Source organism: Pleurodeles waltl, chromosome 8, assembly GCF_031143425.1.
Source record: "Pleurodeles waltl isolate 20211129_DDA chromosome 8, aPleWal1.hap1.20221129, whole genome shotgun sequence".
Classification (NCBI taxonomy): Eukaryota; Metazoa; Chordata; class Amphibia; order Caudata; family Salamandridae; genus Pleurodeles; species Pleurodeles waltl.
Genome location: NC_090447.1, coordinates 241,359,450 through 241,374,019, shown reverse-complemented (window position 1 = coordinate 241,374,019; position 14,570 = coordinate 241,359,450).

The following is a 14,570-nucleotide window of genomic DNA, read 5'->3' as shown; positions in this document are numbered from 1 at the left end:
ATATGAGAGATCCGGGGGAGGTTCAGACCTTTATAGAGCAGATTAAGGTGTCTCAGTAGGAAATGGGAAGTTTTGCCCGACGGAGAGCTCAAATAGGGGTAACATGATAGTTATCCTAAAAGAAGTAGGGAGGGTTCCCCTTGGGTGAGGGTTTGATTGGGTGGTTGATTGTTGGGTGAAGGGGTGGTTTTGCACTGGGTGTGGGGGAATGTGGCTACAAAAAGATAAAAATAAGAGGTTCCTCATAATTTGTGTAGGTAGGAGGGAGGAGGGTAGTGCTCAGACCTTCTTTTTTGAAAATGGCTAAGTACGGAAGTTTACAGTTGAAGATTCTCCCATGGAATGTTAATGGTCTAAGATTGATGCAAAGAAGGAGGAAGATTTCTGAGTATCTAAGATTGGCTGAGGAGGAGATAGTTATACTGCAGGAAAATCATTTGCGGTGAGAAGAGTGGGAGAGTTGGCTTAAGCGAATGAAATGGGTGACATATAGAGCGTGCTCTACTCAATCTTGTGTAGTCAAAGGAGTGGCAATCCTATTTAAAAAGTCTATAAGGATGAAGGTGGGCAATGTGCAAGTAGATTAGGGGTAGATGGGTAGTAGTGGAAGTGTGTCTATATGGGTACTGGATCACAGTGGCAGGTTACTATGGCCCAAATATAGATGATCCGACACCGTTTCAAGAATTAAATAATCTTCTACTTTTAGCTAGGTATCCGGTGGTGTTAGGAGGCGATTTCAATATATTGCTGGATCTTGTTCTAGATAAATCTACCCCTCGGGGTACTGTTAACTCGCCTAAAACCCGGTCACAGGTGAAGCAGGCCATGTTAGATTTAGGATTGGTAGATATTTGGCATTGGAAAGGGGGTGAAGGATCCAGATGTACATTCTATAATAAGAAATATGGTCATAAGTCTAGAATAGATTTCTTTTTAATACATAAGAGCCTGTGTGTAGATGTGATAAGAGTAGCTCATGCCCCAGCACACCTTTCGGATCATTCAGCTTTAAAGTTACATCTGAGTATTAGGGTGGAGGGTCCCAGTCCTAGGTGCACAATAAATTGTTCTTTACTTCTAGATGATTCAATAGTGGAGGTGCTAAAGAAAGATACAAGAGAGTACTTTGTCTTAAATTATGGATCAGCTAGTTTATGGTGTGTATGGGAGGCTTACAAGGCATATATTAGAGGGAGACTTATTAGTTTGGCACCCTGCAGGCGTCAAGAAGAGAAAGAGAAGTTGAGAAGCATCAAAGCATCTATAAATGCCCTACAGGTATTAATGCACAATGCACGAAGAGAAGGGAAGGAAGGGCAATTAGAGGAATTGGTGCGTCAAGAGGAAAAAGCGCGGCAGGAGTTAGACTTCCTTCTGGAGAACCGTAAAAGGTTAAAATGGGAAAGTAGCCGATATGCGCATTACAAATACGAGGAAGGGTGCAGCAAATTGTTAGCTTGGAAGGTTAAGTCAGACCACTCAAATAGGTACATCTCATCGATTAAATTGGACACTGCTAGTCAGCCCTGTATGGAGCAGTCAGAAATAGAGAAGGGCTTTGTGTCTTTCTTTCAAGCAATATATACGGAGAATCTTGAGAATTCAGAGGAGCAGATTAGAGCATTTTTTAAAGAAGTTCATCTCCCTGTTTGGATGACTCGGCGAGGCAGTTGCTAAGTAGTGAGATAAGGGGGGAAGAGCTAGCCGAAGTTATAAAGGCTCTGAAGAAAGGGAAAGCAGTTGGGCCTGATAGCCTACCAAATGAGTTATATAAGGTACTGGGGGAACTTACACCAATTTTATTGAAATTATTTAATTCTATGCTTTTGGAGGGGGCACAAGTACCTAAATCATGGAATGAAGCTATAATTTGCTTATTGTTAAAACCAGGCAAGGACCCAATGTTATGTTCATCGTATAGACCCATTTCACTACTAAATTCAGATTACAAGCTTTATACAGGGATTCTTTCCAGAAGATTGGGGAAAGTTATAGGTAATTTGGTTCATCCAGATCAGAACGGTTTTATAAAAGGTAGACAACTTTTTGAGTTAACTCATGATTTACTTGCCGCAGTAGATTTGGCTTTACAAGAGAAGGCTTCCTTGGCAGTTTTGACTTTCGATGCAGCTAAAGCATTTGATCGTGTTAATTGGCTCTTTTTGCAGGTTGTAATGGAATTAGGTGGACTGGGAAGTTCTTTTATTAGAACTATCGGGGAATTGTATAGATACCCGACTGCGAGGATCCTGGTTAATGGTTTGCTGTCTCAAGAATTCACGATTGGTTGGGGTACTCGACAGGGTTGTCCTTTGTCACCTTTGCTTTTCAACTTTTACATTGAGCCTTTGGCAATTTTGCTACGGGCCTGCAGGGATATTCTCCCTTTTTGGAGTGGGGGTTGGGAAAAGAAAGTAGCATTATACGCAGATTACCTGATGCTTTATACTAGTGATGTGGCGGGTTCCCTACCTATCATTCATACATTGATGGAGCAGTTTGGTGGAATGTCAGGTTTCAGTATAAATACTGAGAAAACGGAAATCATGTGTTGGAATATGGCCTATGTTTCTCCATTAGTTAAACGGGAGATTAAATACTTGGGAATCCAGTTTACGGCTAATCTTAGTGATGTGGCCAGGGTTAATTTTGACAGAGCCTATATGGAAACTAAAAAACTTCTGAAGGCATGGGCCGTTCTCCCTCTTTCCATAATTGGCAGATCTAATATTTTAAAGATGTGTATTCTTCCAAAGTTTACTTTCCTATTTAACACTATCCCTTTGGAGTTTAAGTCGTGCTGGTTTAAAAAACTACAGTGTGACTTATCTACATTTGTTTGGGCATCTAAGGGAGTAAGGATATCATGGAAGAAGCTATGTAGAAAGAAGGAGTGGGGGGCATAGCATCCCCAGATTTTTATAGGTACTATCTGGCTTTCCAACTAAAGAATATTAGAGTTTTACTGAATAAGAAGTCAGATTATTCTCCAGTTTGGAGAGCTTTGACGGTGCATCTTGCGGAAGGAGCTGATAATTTTCTGTATAAATTTGGGCACCCAAAGTTCTTTAAGAAGGTTCGTTTGAAGATTCCCAGACATGCTTGTAAGGTCTGGATGCAATTTCGTAAGCTGTTAGGGATAGCTTATTATTGTAGCTCTGCCCCCATTTGGGATTCACCAGGTACTCTTGAATGTCTTACGGATAAGCTATCTATTCCACTGAAAGTAAAGGCGTGGCAAGATGGGGGCAGATTATAGAAGATTCCGAATTAATATCTTGGTCTGCATTTCAGGAACGTATAGGTGAGACAATTTCAAAGTTTAAGTATTACCAATTATCTAGCTGGGTTAAGTCTCGCCAAGTAGGAGAAATTGGGAGGAGTTCTTGGGAGGGAAAATTAAATCAGACATCCATTAATAAGGAGGTTGCTTTCTGGTATCATGCGCAGTTGGATGCAGCAGAAAATGCTTTGTCTCTCCCAGTGTTGAAATGGGGGAAGATTTTTCCTACTTTAGATATTATCTCCCTATGGCAAAAGTCATGTTCTAGGTTGTGGTTTACTATTAAATCGGCGGCAATGAGGAAAAACCATTTGTTTACTTTGCATAGGGTATATTGGTCACCAGCTAGATTAACGGCCATTGGGAAATCCAACAAAAATTGCCTGCGATGTGGGGATGTTAATGCGGATGATATCCATATGTTCTGGCAATGTCCAAGTCTGAGTAAGTACTGGGAGGATATAGGAAGTATCCTTAAGGCAATTTTTGGTGACAATTTAAGAATAAATCTTTTAATGGTAATGGTTGGGGTATGTGATCCAGATTTTATGGTTCAGAAAGTGTCTGTGCAGCAAGAGCACCTGTTGTTTGTATTAATGCTTTTGGCTAGATGCGAAATATGTTGTAAATGGGTAAACTCACTACCTCCCATCGTTCAGGACTGGCAATCATCAGTGATACGGTTATGTAATATGGAACAATCTGGTCCTCTTAGTAGAAAAGATGATTTTTCTGTGGTCTGGGAAAATGTTTACCAGTGTTAAATATGGTTGGAGTGTGTTAGATGTTGATTTTTTGTCCTTTTTTTTTTTCTTCTCTAAAATTAAGTCCAATGATTAAAACCCCCTCTACTTAAATGGGTGTCGCTTTGGTATGACCACAGCCTGAGTAAAACAGTAAGGTGTGGCCAATGGCATACATGGGAAAAATTGGTAAGTGTAAGACAGGTGGTGTGGCCCATTGGTATTGTGGGGGTTCACTCTTCGATGCATAGACCAAAGGTTTTTCTCTCTCACCAAAGCGAGGGTTGTGGAATGAGGACAAAAAAATAATAATATATATATTATTGACTTCTCATAAATCAATAATGAATCGGTAAATCCTAGTATCAGTATCCTTTTTCAGAATAGGAAGAATCAGACTGTTATAAACATTATACAGAACTTCCTCAACAACTACAACTGCAATAAGATCATGTACAATTTGAGTGAGTGCTTCTTCGCCGTTCTGTGAAATTTTGTATTGAGGCATACGTGGCAATACAGCTCGATCCTTGACACTAATATGTACCAGCGGAATAATCATTTGTCCCACATCAGTATCTGAAGTAGCCCACAAAGTACTAGGGAGTGAAGGTAATGCAATATCCTCTTTAACAAGACAAACTCTTTCCATCACAGGATGATTATCATTTAAAATAACACGCACCTCTTCAGGAGAGCATCTTATTGAAGCCCTGAAATACTTGAGCATATCAAGACCCACAATATTGTCTGGTGTATTTGGAGAAAGCAAAAATGGACATGGAGCAGTAAATTTATCAACATGGAATGCAAGTGGTTGTGACAATGGGCTAGGGGAAGGTGTTCCATCGAAACCTATCGATGTAATGGTTAAGCCAGACAGGGGAGCCCTTGGAATCATTGTTTAGACAAGGCGCTACGAGTAGCTCCTGTATCAACCAGAAACTGATCAGTAGAACCCAAAACATGTGCTGTAACATAGGGACCCCTCTGATCTACTGGTACTTCAACTGATTCCTAACCCCATCCTAGGCAACCCTATGCATAAGCAGAATCTTGGAAATCAGGCTGCACATAGTTAGACATCTGGTATTGGTTGCGTCTATCAAAAGTGTTAAACCCATCCTGCCCTCGTACATTAGCATCAACCCTAGCATGATCATTCGTGCTTCTTCTAGGCCCTGAATATCCTGAGCGATTTTTCATTTGTCCCCAACCACGTGAACACTGCTGAACACGTAGTGCTGGACAATCGGCAGCCCTATGCCCAAATTTCTTACAATACGCACACTGATCAACAGACAAATTCGAACGAGTGTAAGAAGAGCCATACGATCCACGTCCACCTCTATCACTACCTCTAAAAGGCAGACCATAAGCTTGAGCCAACATAACCTTCGTCTTTAATTCTTTAATCTTTTTATCCTCGCTACCTTTTGCTTCTAACTCCTGACGTTCATAATACTGAGCCATAGTCAAAAGAGAAACCGGAGCAGAGGTAGTCCATGAACTTTCACTAGCTTTTAGACGGCTGGCTATTCCTGGTAACAGATTTGCGACATATTTATCGACAAACAAATGTCTGCCCGTATCATCTGACAATAACTGGCCGCTAAAATCATGAAATGCTTCTTCAAAGCGTGTAAAGAAATCAGAGACCGATTTATCTGCCTTTTGCTTACAAGACGCTAAAACAGTCCAATCTATCTTTTTAGGGGGAATAATCGTTTTTAACTTAACTAATATGGCTGCGGGAAAATCTAGAATCAACTGATATGGCTTTTTCGCAGGTTCCCTATCCCCGTCCATCTGTTCTAATTCTTTCCATGATGCCCCAAAAACTACACAATCATCAACTTTACGAACAGTTCTCCACATATCTGGCGGTAATATCAATCCGATAAATAAATCAATGTCAGCCAAAGTCATAGTACAAGAACTAATTGCTCCCTCAACTTCCTCATAAAAGGCGGCTGGATTTTTCCGCGGGTCAGGTAATGCTGTTTTAAGTGCCATTACATCTGCCCTATTCCAAGGAGTGTACACCCAATTATAAATAAAATAACCCTTAGCATCAACAGAAGTTTTATCATCACTTGTACCCAATCCTTTAGGAGGAACATACAAAGGCGCGGCCTCCCGCATTGCTTTCACGTGAACTATCATAGTCTTATCTGTTCCGAAGATGGAAGCTTGCACCCCGCTGGTCTGAGATGTCCGTGCAACTATGTCCACAGGCCTTTTCTCCTCTTGCAAACGGACTGCTACAACACATAATTTCACCAAACGCCTGATTGCATCAGCCACCTGGGAGAAAACAAAAAGACCATCACGCATTTGCTTATGATCAGCTGCAACATCATTGGGCTCTAACTCATCAGAATATTTTCGATATAGTTCAATAACTTCTGTGCCAAATGCCTCTGTAAAATATAGCTGCTCCTTTTCTGTCCACCCTTTCATGTTGTCTAAAAGTTCAGAAGCAGAGACAACGCTACGAATTGTTTTATGAGCAATAGATCTAAGCTCAGACGCACGGTCAGCAGGCAACATAGAGCGACTGTCTCGTATCTTCTGTTGCTCCGAACCGGAGACCTTAGCTAACTCATGAGGGGCAGAAGGAACGACATACGGAGGTGGAGGGCGATCTAGTAAAAAAAATAATCGTGTGGTTTATTAAGGATAGGATAGAGAGGTTGCCTAACGGTGCATTGGCCAGTCACCTGTAATTTACGTTCTTTCTCTTCTAGCTCCTTTAAGTCATTTATTTCTTTCTTTTTCATTTCCAATGCTTTCACATATACATTCTTCCGCTACTCTTTCTCAAGCAAGGCTTGCTCACGCTTCACTCGTCCACGCAATTCTTTCTCCCACATTCGTACACAGTCAAACATATCTTGCCTAGACCTTCGCTTACACATACATTGTTCCACATACTCAATCTTTTGCAAATCAAATGACCCATGCGTAGGCCAACATAACTCAGGATCCACACAAGTGTATTTATTCCATAATGTGCTGTACATTATAGAAGAAAGGCCATGTTTAACATACATATCTCTATTTGGCGTCCCCTCTGGGGGTGCCGGTTGTGATTCTTCCAGTCTCAAATTGGTACCATTAAAAAAGCAACACATCCTACGAAGTGCGCTAAAAACAGGCATGCCAAAAATAGTGCAGAATATGCAATATTATAATCAAAGTAGCACTTAAGACGCTGTTCAAACCAAAATTAAATTGGAGAAAATTCTCCTCATTACCTGCCTATATACATTGCAATTTATATATCAATTCAAAGGACACAAATTGACTAGTCACCCAAAACACGAGAGCCACAGTAAGTAGTGCTAAACTTCATTACAAAACAAAGGCATCAAAACCCACAGCAAGTGCCGTAAAACGGCTCTTACCAGTCACAGGTTGTCCAGGTTCCAACTGCCAAGTTCTAAAATCAACCAAATGGTCACTGAATGACGAATGAACAAAAAGGATCTCAGTCGAGGACTGGCGCCACCTGCATGGTCAAATCAGAAAGAAGGGAAAAACGCTGTGGCTGCCAAGACTCAGGTCTCCTCAGGCATTGATCGTCCGCAGCGAGATCCCAATCCTTGGTTGCGACCAATCCGTTGGGTGTCCGAGTCGCCGATGAGTCCCTGTTCGGGTGCCAATTTGTTGAAGTATGCCTCAGCAAGGCCTACTAGTGCAAGGGGTTCGACCTTCTCTGCACAATGTCCTCAGACCATATAGGAAGAAGTTGGCACAGAAACTGAAATAAAAGTAAAAGTTTATTAAACCTCATGAGGTGGTACTACAGTTCAAACAGCACCCTTCGGTAATGTTTGAAGTAGCACACTGAACTAAGAGAGCATGGTCCTTTTATACCCACGCAGGGGCTAAAAGAAGGTGGTACAATTATAAAAGCAAGACTTACATACATGTAAGGTCATATGGAAATGCACAGTCGACAGGTAGGAGGGGCTAACAGTTTCAAGGAATAGTTGACACATTACTGTCTGTTACTAATTACCAACAGCTGCAGATCTTACTGGGCATGTGCGAAAGTGGGAGATGCTAAATATAACTTGTCACTAGACAGATTTTCAAGAGTAGTTAACAGAAAGGTAGGACGGAGCACATGGCAGAGAAAATGGCTGCCATGAAAACAAAATGGATTCCGCCAAATGTTCACAATAGTTGCTAAATACAAGATGTCTACTGCTAATGCTTAATCTAATCGCTATTAAATTACAACAAAGGTTTGCCAGGAAAGGTTTTTTAGACACACTGGGACGGGAAGATGGAGGGGCTTTGGGAGTGGAGGAAGAGGTTTTGGTTGTAGGAGGTGTACGTTTGCTGAATTTGGGTGAAGGTGCATGGGCCAGAGGCTGTTGTGAGGTGGATGGCTGTTTGGTGGGTGTGTGCCTGCGTTTGTGTACTTTGGGAGGAGGGCTCACAGAGACACTGGGAGAGGACACTGGGGATGTGTGCATGGTAGTGGGGGTGGTGATTGCACGTGAGCGGTGTGTGGTGATGGGTGTGCTGGTGATGGAGGTAGTGGCTGAGGATGTAGTGCATGCAGGTGTGAGTGAAGACGAGACAGGGAGGGAGGAGGAGAATGTGGAGGAGGGGGACACAGTGAAGGCAGTGGATGTTGCTGTGTCTGCATGGGGATGGTGCTTGTGTGAATGCTTGTGAAATGTGTGGTGCTTATGTTTGCCATGTCCACTCTTGTGTGTTGATGAGTGTGCATGCTGGTCTGAAGGTGTGCTTGGGATAGGCTGAGGTACAGGGGATTGGGTCTGGGTGGAAGAAGTTGGAGGGGGGAGGCTGGACACAGGGACAATGGCTGCCATCAGTGCTGAGGCCAGAGCCTGAAATGCTCTCTGTTGGGCCGCCTACCCAGAATGAATGCCCTCCAGGTATGCATTTGTTTGTTGCAAATGCCTCTCAACGCCCTAGATGGCATTCAAAATGGTAGATTGCCCAACAGTGAGGCATCTCAGGAGGTCAAGAGCCTCCTCACTGAGGGCAGCAGGGCTGACTGGGGCAGAGCCTGAGGTGCCTGGGGTGAAGGAGATGCCCACTCTCCTAGGCGAGCGGGCACGGGACACACGCTGAGGGGCTGCTTGGAGGGAGGCGCTGGTGGGGGGTGGCGGCTGTACCTGTTGATGTGGTGGGCACAGAGGTGCCCCCACCTCAAGGGAGCTCCCATCAGAGGCTGTTGCTGGGGTATGCTCCTGTCCCTGTCGTGGAGCTCCCCTCGCCCTCCGTCCAACTGGTGGCTTCAGACTCCGTTGCTTCACCCTCCAGGGCCAAGTGGGTTGCAGCTCCCTCCTGCTAAGGTGCCACTGCTCCTCCACCACATGATGCTATTGCATGCAGGAACAGGTAGACAAAACAAAAAGGGGGGGAGACAGAAGAAACACATATTCAGTGCATGCAACACCACTACCGTTGGCGGACACAGCACACAGGGAGAAGCCCTCTGCACTAAGCCATGCTATAACTGTTCCTAGCAAATACACATGGCCATGGGGGACAAGGCATAAGCCCAATTGCTGCACAGCTGATAGTCACAGGAGCCTGACTAGGTGTAGATGGCTATTACCAGTAGTGGGGTTGGGGTGCTACAGAGCCTGCCTAACAAGGGACCTTGCCTACCAAGTTTGCCCTGGCCTAGGGGAACCCACAGCCCACCTCCCCCACCCAGACACCCTGTAATGCGCGCAGAGTCAGCTGAATTAGAGTGTACTCACCCCCTTGTGGCTGCTGTGATGCCCTCAAGAGCCCATCCAACTCCAGATAGGCCACCGCCAGGATCCGGTACATCAGGGGGGTCATGGTGCGATGGGCACCCCTTCCACATTGGGAGGCCATCCCCAGCTGGGCCTCCACCATCTTCCTGCTCCACCAGCGCAGGTCCTTCCATTTTTTCCAGCAGTGGGTGCTCTGTCTATGGTAGACCCCCAGGGTCTGGACGTCCTTGGCGATGGCACGCCAAATACCCTTTTTCTGGTGGGTGCTGACCTAGAGGAAAAGTAAAGTAAAAATGGATGTTTCTAGACCCTACATTTCATCTCACGCATTGCCAAACACCTCCCACCCTGGCCCTGCCATACATACACACACAATCCTGACATGCTGGCCTGTCCCCCTCCCCACCCTCTTCCATCCACAACACTCCATACACTCATGTGCCATCCACCATGCTCACAGTGTACTCACCTGTTTGCCTGGAGGACCGTTCAGTTGCGTGTACTGGGGAGGACTCCATCCACCAGTTTCTCCAACTCCTCTGAAGTGAAGGCAGGGGCCCTTTTCCCAGACACCGTAGCCATTGTCGCTTCTAGACACAGGTCACAGCAGCAGCTTGCAGTGTAGGTCCTCTCCTGTTGAAGGTCAGGTATCAAGTGATTGAACAGATAGAAAATGGCGGTCACGTCCGCGGCAGTGCGTACCATCACTGCCGGCGTACATCGTCATTGGCTCCTTGGACCCATAGGGCCCAATGTTAACCAATGCTGAATTGCGCCACGGTCTTCGACCGGCCACCGTGACGGTGTACAACGCCAGTGCAGTTACCTCATTTCCCCTTGTCCAACCTTACAGGTCAGGCAGCCACGATTTCAGGGGCCCACATGGGATGGGAAAAAACTGTGTCACACCTATCTAGGCCTGGAATACAGACAGATACCAGCACATTGTGATTTACCTACGTTTTAGCAAATGACACATTGTGATACCTAAGTGTTAGATGACCCTCTCCTGCTGGGGCAGGTGATGAGATGGCGGCATCCTCCGGTGTACAGACCCCTGGTGGAACTGTCGACAATGGAAGAGAGACACATCATTATCACATACAGACTTGATCGTGCAACAATCATGGAACTGTGTGCCCAGTCGGAGGCAGACCTGATTTCAGCTACCCGCCGTCCCACAGGAATGCCCCCTCTAGTGCGGGTTCTGTCTGTACTCCATTTCCTGGCCAGTGGGTCTTTTCAAACAACAGTGGCCTTGGCTTCAGGGATGTCACAGCCAATGTTCTCTAACGTGTTGTCCAGAGTGTTATCTACCCTGCTGAAACACATGCGCAGCTACATCGTTTTCCCTCAAGTGGAAGATTTGCCCACAGTGAAAGGTGACTTCTATGCCACGGGGCATATCCCCAACATCATTGGTGCCATTGATGGAATACATGTGGCATTTGTCCCCCCCCCCCCTGCAGGAATGAACAGGTGTGCAGAAACCGGAAAAGCTACCATTCAGTGAATGTGCAGATGGTGTGTTTGGCAGACCAGTACATCTCCCATGTGAATGCCAAGTATCCTGGCTCTGTGCATGATGCTTACATTTTGAGGAATAGCAGCATCACTTATGTGATGGGCCAACTCCAGAGGCACTGTGTGTGGCTAATCTGTGAGGCCAAGGTCCCAACACAGTTGACATAGGTGTCTGGGTATGGGGTTGTCCCTAAGGGTTAGTGTGTGTCAAACAGTTGTCCCTCGACATTTGCAGGTGACTCTGGTTACCCCAACCTGTCATGGCTACTGACCCCAGTGAGGAATCCCAGGACAAGGGCAGAGGAATGCTACAATGAGGCACATGGCGAACTGGGAAGATTACAGAATGCACCTTTGGCTTCCTGAAGGCCAGATTCTGGTGCCTCCATCTGACAGGTGGCTCCCTATACTACTCACCGAAGAAGGTGTGCCAGATAATCATGGCCTGCTGTATGCTGCACAACCTATTTTTGCGATGCAAGGTGCCTTTTCTGCAGGAGGATGGGCCAGGTGGTGGTCTTGTGGCAGCTGTGGAGCCTGTGGATAGTGAAGAAGAGTAGGCAGAAGAAGAAGATGTCGACAACCAAAACAATTTCATCATGCAATACTTCCAGTGAGAAACAGGTAAGAAGATGTCACTGCTTCCCACATCTCATACTATTGTTGCTGCTAGCATAAGTCTGTCATTTTCACTCAGTGTATGGACCCTGACTTGTTTCTTTACCTTTCCTTTTCACAGATCTGGGTCCCACTTTGTGCCCTCTGCTATGTTTACTCCTGGCCTACAGCTGTGTTTATTGGTATGTGAACAAGTACATTGACATTGCTATATTCCAGAGGTTTTGCAATTACACATTAGTGAAAGCACAGACAGACTCCAGATTGTTTTGTTATTCAAGTGTGTTTATTTCTGTCAAATAAGTGGAGGGTGTGTGAAATAGGCTGGGGAGATGGTGGAGGAATGTTTATGGCAGAGTTCAGTCTATTTGTTTCACAGGTGCATTGTCCAATGGGGCATTGGAAGTGGAGCAATGGCAGTTTAAGGTGGACATGGTGACAAAGTGGGACAGAAGGGTGACATTCAGGGGGGTCTTTTTTCCTGGCGGGGGTCTTGGCATTGTTCTCTGTCTTGTTCCTGGATCTCAGGGACTGTTTGCGTGGTGGTTCTCCATCTGCAGGGGGTGGGGTACTGGTGGCCTGTTGTTCCTGTGACGGTGCCTCCTGTCCACTAGCGCCGGCGGAGGTGGAGGGCTGTTCATCATCCAGGCTAGTGTCAGGGGCCCGTTGGTGTGCCACTGTGTGCTTCCTGGTGTTGAGAAGGAACACCCCTGCAATGGTGACCAGGGTGGTGTTGATGGACTTCAAGTCCTCCCTGATCCCCAGGTAGCGTTCCTCCTGCAGCCACTGGGTCTCCTGAAACTTGGCCAGTACCGTGCCCATGGTCTCCTGGGAATGGTGGTAAGCTCCCATGATATTGGAGAGTGCCTCATGGAGAGTGGGTTCCCTGGGCCTGTCCTCCCCCTTTCGCACAGCAGTCCTCCCAGCGTCCCTGTTATCCTGTGCCTCTGTCCCCTGAACCGTGTGCCCACTGCCACTGACCCCAGGTCCCTGATCGTCCTGTGTTAGTGGGATTGCCTGGGTTCCCTGTAGTGGTGGACACACTGCTGATTGACGTGTCCTGGGGGCAGAGGGATGGGCCCACTGGGTGGGTGCTGTGGCTGTGTTCCCTGAGGGGGGAGGTTCAGTGGTGGTTTGTGACTGTGTCAGGGATGCTGTTGTCACTGTGGGCCTCTTCTGTGGGGGGACTGGACATGCCTGGCACCTCCTTTCCGGTGACGTTGGGTATGGGTCCTGTTGGGGTGTAAATGCATAGTTATTGTATCTGTGTGTGCCATCTAGTGCAATGGGTGAGTTACCCTCTACTCCTGTGATTGCATTATTGCTGTGGCCCTTGTGTGATTGGTGATTTTGGGGTATGAGTGAGACTCTCTACTGGACTTGCTTTGGTTGTAGGTATCCATATATTGGTTTTACATGCTGGGCTTGATTTAGTGGGGTATCTGTGGGTTGTTGGGGTGATGGGTGTGAGGGTGAGGGTGGGAGTATGGGATGGCATGCAGGTGGGGTGGGGGGATGAAGTAGTAAAGATTTGCCTTACCATAGTCCAGTCCTCCTGCTACTCCTGCGAGGCCCTCAGGATGCATGATCGCCAAGACTTGCTCCTCCCATGTTGTTAGTTGTGGGGGAGGAGGTGGGGGTCCACCGCCAGTCCTCTCTATAGCAATCTGGTGTCTGGATACCACGGAATCACCTCTTCCTGATGTCTTCCCGTGTTCTTGGATGCTGTCCCATTGCGTTGACCCTGTCGACAATTCTGCGCCATAGGTCCATCTTCCTTGCAATGGATTTCTGCTGCACCTGTGATCCGAATAGCTGTGGCTCTACCCGGACGATTTCCTCCACCATGACCCTGAGCTCCTCTTCAGGGAACCTGGGGTGTCTTTCAGGTGCCATGATGTGGTGGGGGTGATGTGTGAGGTGGTGTCTGTTGGGAAGTGTGAGGGGATGTGTTGGTGTTTGTTGTTTGAGGTGCGTGGATGTTGTATAAGTGATGGTGTTGTGTGTCTGTGGATGCTGGTGTTGTGCTAGGTAGTCTCTCTCTCTGGCGTTCTTTCAGAATTTTTTTGTAAGGGCTTGTGGGTGATGTGGGTGTGTGCTTTATATTGGATTGGGTGTGTGGGTGTGGTAGAGTGTCAGGTGTGAGTATTTTGAATTGTCCAATGTGGTTGTGTTTTGTAATTGTGTGTGTATTTTGAGTGAGGCGGTGTGTACCGCCAATGGAATACCGCAGTTGAAAGACCGCCGCGTGGATTCGTGGGACTTGATACTGTGGGCGTATTCCTGCTTGATGGTGTAGGTTTTGGTATTGCCAGTTTATCACTGACCTTTGGTGTGGCGAACTTGTGTGGGTGTCTGTATTGTGGCGGATTCCGAGCTGTGAGTTGTAATACCTGTAGCAGCATTCCGCTGCCGCAACGGTATGTGGGCGGTCTTCTGCACAGCGGAAAGTGGGATTTACCGGCAGGGTTGTAATGAGGGCCAAACTCTTATAAGGATGTTTACTTATCATTTGTGCTGGAAATGTGCTATTCTTAGCACAAATATCAATTTGTGCTGTTTTGCATCACTTTGCATCAAAGAGGTGTTGTTTTGTGTGGTCAGTGCAAGCATCCACAAATTGTAATGCCAAACTTACTAAGA